At 34.1% G+C, this 6,328-nt stretch overlaps 1 protein-coding gene across 1 annotated transcript in view; it reads left to right on the top strand.

Moving 5' to 3' along the window:
• Positions 1-5,868: 5,868 nt before the first annotated feature.
• Positions 5,869-6,328, top strand: part of LOC106110666 (LIM domain-binding protein 2) — a 10,589-nt gene continuing 10,129 nt past the window's right edge. Inside the window, exon 1 of the mRNA XM_013292563.1 lies at positions 5,869-6,265. The gene's annotated coding sequence lies outside the window, so the exon portion shown is untranslated. The remainder of the gene's footprint in view (positions 6,266-6,328) is intronic.

Raw genomic sequence — 6,328 nt, forward strand, 5'->3', positions numbered from 1 at the left:
ACCCTTGATAACTTAACACCTCTATAACTTAAAATATTTTGTGCTTCCCTTGGATTTTAAGTTATCCAGGTTCTACTGTAGTAAGATTAAGTAAAAAAAGTGCATCTCCACTAAGAAACGCCGCAGACTGTCAAGTGCTTCGACCATTGATTTTTAATTTGCATGACACCCGAGACGGATAGATCGCGGTTGTACGGGTGCGAGGGAGATGGTAAAGTTATTATTAATTGGGGGTGCACACCCCTAGCTTGTTGCCCTATGTTTAACATCGATGTGAACGATCAACTACGTTCAGTCGGAGTATATTTGATTGACAAGTTGTCATTTCTGTACTATTGATATATCCAGGATTCACACGAGTATTAATAATAATCTATACTAACTTAATAAAGCGTAAACACACTACTTCGTGGCGTAGGATGTCAGCAATCACAGCATATTTTTGAATAATTATTACTTTAATAAAAAGAGACTGAGATGACGGATGATAGAATGCTTTGGAGGACGAAAACCCGGTGCGCCGACCCTACGGGAGTAGGATAAGGCAGGGGAGATGATGATTTCTTTAATAAAAAGCTCTACACTTACAGCACACTTTAGGCTATATATTTTCACGCCATTAAACTTAGGGGGTAAATATTTTGTATAAAAACCCTAATGTGGGAAAGAGACCATACGTTGCTGCCAACATCATGAAAGCAAGGTTGTCATTATGTCATGTCATTTTAATATTTGTAATTGAGAATTTGATAAAAAAAAATTATGCTTTTATAATTTCATGCGGATGGATGAAGTCGCACGGGAACAGTTAGTTGTAGGATAAAAATCTTGCAACATTTTTTTTATACATTTTAATACTGTCCACTAATACAAACTTGGTTCGTCAATAAAAACAAAGTCTATTGGTTTAACCTTAAAATTGTAAAGTCAACCGTATTACCCTTTATTAAAGTTTAATTTTCCGTCCTTGAACTCTGTCTAAAGGGCATGGACGTGCCCAAGGAGAATTTCAACTGTTTAACAAGTACAAGCAATTTTCGACTTTATTGTAAGTCATTTAGAGTTTAATATTCTATAACATTATTTTAAATATAAATGGTGTTCCAATACTAGATATAAGTTGTTGAAAATATGTTTAAAAGTCTTAAAATAACGAGAAAATTATTTTTTTCATTTGAATTAAGTTGAAGCAACGTTAAATTCGACAGAATACTTCGTCAAAAGTTGATGCTGATGCCTATAGGCAGTGTACGCTTCGCTGTTTTGGCGAATTCCAGTGGGCGCTTGCTTATTGGTCACATTGTACTGTAAAGTGAGGACGAAGTCGTGGGCAACACGTAGTCTATAACAATATTATAAAGAGGAAAGATTTGTATTTTTGTATGTATTTCATTCACGGAAAAATTACTGGGCAGATATTAAAACCTATTTTACCATTATAAAGGTAATTTTTAGGAACCACTTGTAAACAGCGTATTTCCGACGTTAAATTTCACTAAACTCCACGCGGACGCGGACGAAGTCGTGGGCAACAGCTATACTAAAATTATAAAGAAGAATCATTTGTATATTTTTACATATTGAAATAACTCAAAAACTGCTGAACCGATTTTGTAAATTCTTTCACCGTTAGCAAGGTACTTTATCTGTGAGTGACATAGGCTATATTTTTTAATTTCACGAGAACGAAGTCGTATAACATATAAACACAGTGGAGTTCTACTATTAAATTTAACAAATTCAAGTACACTAGCACTTGTCACCTTCTGAACATTGAGAGGTAATAAAAACTGTGCTTGTGTGTGTGTGCTCCGTTCACATTAACTTGCCACTTACCTACTCACTGTCGACTGGAATAGCAATATACTAATTATCAGAACACGAGAAATTTTAATTGTTCTTACTAAATATACGATAAAAAATGTCATTAAAATGTGACCAGGATTTTTAAATTAAATATTTTAAAGATGAATTACGTTGTTTTCAATTTGCAAATGCAGCTGTAATATAAATTTTATGCTAAAAAGTTTGAAATAGATTCCTGTTATTCACACTTACATAACAAAGGGGAAAGATTTGTATTTTTGTTTGTAAACGTATAAACTTAGTGTAACATTTATTTAATAAATCTTTAAAATAAAGCGCGGAAGTCATATTAAACGCTAAAAATTAACAAATACAAAAAAAGAATGGTTAGTGAAATATGTATTTCTAACTAGGTGTATTAACTGCCTGGTATTTTTTATTCTATCCGCCATAATTTTGGACCTTAGGAAGGTAAATAAGAGAGAAATACTAAAGCACTATATCTACATATACTAAATACCAATATTATAAAGAGGAAAGATTTGTATTTTTGTATGTATTTGATTCACGCAAAAACTACTGAGTCGATTTTAAAAATTCTTTCACCATCAGAAAGGTAATTTATCTGTGAGTAACATAGGCTATTATTCTATTATTACTAATGTTTAGGAACTATTGTAATAAATATTTCTGTAGACGTACTGTAATGGACATACAACATTATTTAAACTATCTGATCTTAAAACAAGTAACTATTATAGTGATTTTTTATATGGATTAAAAAAATATTAAGAAAAGAAAGGATTCAATGTTTCTTAAAAGTATAAAACTTAAAATTGAATTTACAAAATGAACAAGTTTATAAAGAAAGTTAATTGTCTTAACACTCGCCTAAACAAAAGAATTCCAGTCGAGTGTAATACAGCGTGTAAACGCGCGTCCTCCTGATATCCCCTTATCTACTACGTCAGACTCTACCCATTCCTCTCGCACACATGACTAATTGTCGCCGCATCCTTCTCGCACGCCGGTCGCTTTCACTCATTCACTCAAGTTGGTATGACTGTTATGCTGTCTCTGTCGCTCTAATGAATTAAATCAACGTGCCTTTCGCTTCACGATAGTGATGATCACCGTTCCATGTTTGAATTATTTTGGATTTGGAATTGTTTTATATTTTTAAATTCGATAAATGGCGGTTTTTCTTTTTAAATATCCAATTAAATAACTATTTAAGTCAGACATACAAGTATTTGCTAATTATCAATAACTTCAATCAGATTTATTTTTAATTATTAAATGTTTTAGGGTTGTTTCTAAACAATTCATTTTTGCATTCTCAGGATTTCTGGCAACTTTTTTTTTACATAAAATAAAACGTTAACTGGCCACATACACTATGAAGTGTTCGTTCTCTACGTATTGTTATCTTCCATTACAGAAAAAAAAAACTGTAACAACCTTATTCTTTAGCTTTCTCTTACTTTCACCTCAATGTAAACCTAAGTAAGTTATAACAAAAAAATAGTGAAGATAAAATGTAATAAATATTAGAAATGTTTAAAACAGACTTCATCGATTAATATTCCCACAGTGTCATAGGAACAATTTATAGTCCACACAATTTAAAAAAAATGTGGCATTACACATAAGTGCCTTTGCTTTGTTGCAAAAAAAAACTAATGTCATTTACAACGATCTGTCAAACTTTGACATGGACGTCTTACGTTTGTCATAATGTGACAGATCAAAACAAGCGAGGTGAGCGGGCGACCGGATTTGTTTCGTCTGCCGATGTTACTGACCCCGTACGACCGGTTTGCTATTACGTAATAAATACAAGTGAAGGATTTTGTCTTTAATACTGGCTAATCTTAAGGCAGGTGTATGTATTTGAATTTGATGTATGAATGCGGTCTTGTATTACAATGCGCACTTTGTATGGACTGATATGGTTTTTTTCTCTGTTTATTCAAAGGTAATGTTAGAGATGGCAATATTTGTGAAATGTAACAGTGGAAACGCACCTTATGAAGTTACCAAAAATTAAAATAAACTAACAAATTCCTTACAAAACTACCAGGAGTACATAACAATCAAAGATGTCACACATATGTATTTTTAGCCCCTAAATATTAATTATGCTGTATAAATAATCTAATCTCGCGCCAAACCTGAATATTCTCAACGTAGTCGAACGTCCCCGAAGTGTGCCGAGGACGCCCGAGCTCTTGACAGCTCGTCACACGTCCGTCACTGCGTTGATAAGGATACCCACGAGTTGCGTAACTAATGGGATATTCCTGTTATTTTTATTTACAAATGTTTTAGCAAAATTACGCTGTATATTTCATTTTTGGATTATAAAGGACGTTGTATTTTAATTTTTGCATTTATTTAGGAAATGTTAAGAATGCATTGCAATTAAAATTTATAATGTTAATTTTGATGTACAATTAACCATAAATAAAATTCTCACATGAACTCGTTTTTATTTAAATCAAGATGGTTTTTTTAATACTGCTAACCCCTTAATACTGATCTGTTAAGTCCGCATATTTGTTAAACTCAATGAGACATTTTCAAAAAGACCTTGGAACAAATCCTGGACCAATGACTTTACCCGGAAGTAACAATTACACAGTCTGACTACAACGATATTTAATATACGTTCATCTATGAGGGAACAATTAAAACGAAGCTCCGATACAGACCGATCAAATAAATATGCTACAATAGATTTAAGTGGGTTCATACTTTAAGATCTAACTTACTTACAACTAGTTGTTCCCGTGCGGCTTCATCCGCTTGGAATTATGAAAACATTATTTTATTGTTTACATTTGTCAAATTCATAATTGCAAATGTCAAAATACTAAATACCTCACTATGGCAATCTTGCTTCCTTGATTTTGACAGCAACTTATGGTCTCTTTCCCACATTAGGGTTTTTATCCAAAATATTTAGCCCCTAAGATTAATGGCGTGAAAATATATAGCCTAAAGCGTGACGTAAGTGTAGGGCTTTTTTATACAAAGAAAAGAATTATTTAAAAATATGCGGTGATTGCTGACATCTTAGGCAACAAAGATGTGTGTGTTTACGCTTTATTACAATAGTATAGATTATAAATGCGAAAGTAGATGAATGGTTAGATGGATGTTTGTTAGAGTTTGAAAACTAAACTATTGAACGTATCCCGATAAAATTCGACATAGATTTAGAGGATAGTATGAATACATAGGCTAGTTGTTTATTTTTTTTAATTCCAAGCGGAAGGAGTCGCCAGTAAAAGCTAGTTTATTTATACTCTTACTTAGTTATAATTTGTTACCTACTATTTCGTAGTATAAAATGTTGAGAAGGTTGCTCTTGTTACCCACGTGTTTGTACTCTCTGAGGTTACTTCTCCGTTCGAGTCATTTTATTCGGAATGTTTAATGCTGCCCGTACTAGCTATTTAGTCGAGATACGAATTTTTTATTGTTATATCCAACAATGAACTCTTAAATGGAAAAATCCATTGATTGACAACAACCTTGAACTTGCTAAGAGTGCCACTAACAAATGACTACTACTATGTGAACCAAGTCCTATTTAGCGACGTCGCATTCTAGATTTTTGTATTTCTAGCTTTTTGAATATTGTAGTTGTTACCAATAACACAATAACGTACAAAAAATTATGTTTTTTTTAATAAGTTATATCAAGACTTTTGTTGGTAAACTTTATGGGGTAAACGGAGGCCTAAGAATTCTCGATTAAGGCTATTGCACAGTTAGTTAAACAACATTGAAATCTATACAGATACTGAAAACTTTGACTACTTATTACTTAAGTACCGGATATTAAATGAAGAATGCATTTTTTTAAATATGTTTTATTGTTGACTTTCTACGTGTCCCGATATTTCGTTCCACGGGCGTGGTGACATTAGATAAGAACGTCAACATCTATCGTTCTCTTTCCAAAGTGCATTCGAAATTCGAAATCGATCAGAAGCCGATAGATAGCGGACGTTTGTATGCAGCGTGTTAGCGGCGCGCGTGCTAACGTGATCCGCACGTGTCCCGCCGACGTGTTGCGGGTGTCACGCTGGCCCACCGCGCCCGCAGCCCGCAGCCGACGGAGTCATTGACACGCGCCAGCGTGACACACATTCCGCGTCTGACGGAACGCGAACACGTCGCTTTTCTCGCTGATTTTTTTTATTTCGTCTTCAACAACCATTGTATTACCAGCCAGCGGCCGGCAAGCGCGCGCTCCTTAATTTATGGTTTCGCGTTTTATTATCAGTGTGCCGCGTGTAGCGTGTGCGTGCGGTGGACGTCGGCGCTCGCTCTGCCTACCAGGGCGCCATAAGACGGAACAGTTCGGCTACACATCTCGCGATTTCATTTCCGCATTCGATTCAGTGTTTATTTTTTTCTACAAGTTTTGTGTGTGTTTATTGTGCCTGTGTGTAACATTAGATTCTTATTAGAAATTCAATTATACTTAAATTATCACTTGCTAAATATA

This window comes from Papilio polytes, unplaced genomic scaffold, assembly GCF_000836215.1.
Source record: "Papilio polytes unplaced genomic scaffold, Ppol_1.0 DF824208.1, whole genome shotgun sequence".
NCBI classification, from domain to species: Eukaryota; Metazoa; Arthropoda; class Insecta; order Lepidoptera; family Papilionidae; genus Papilio; species Papilio polytes.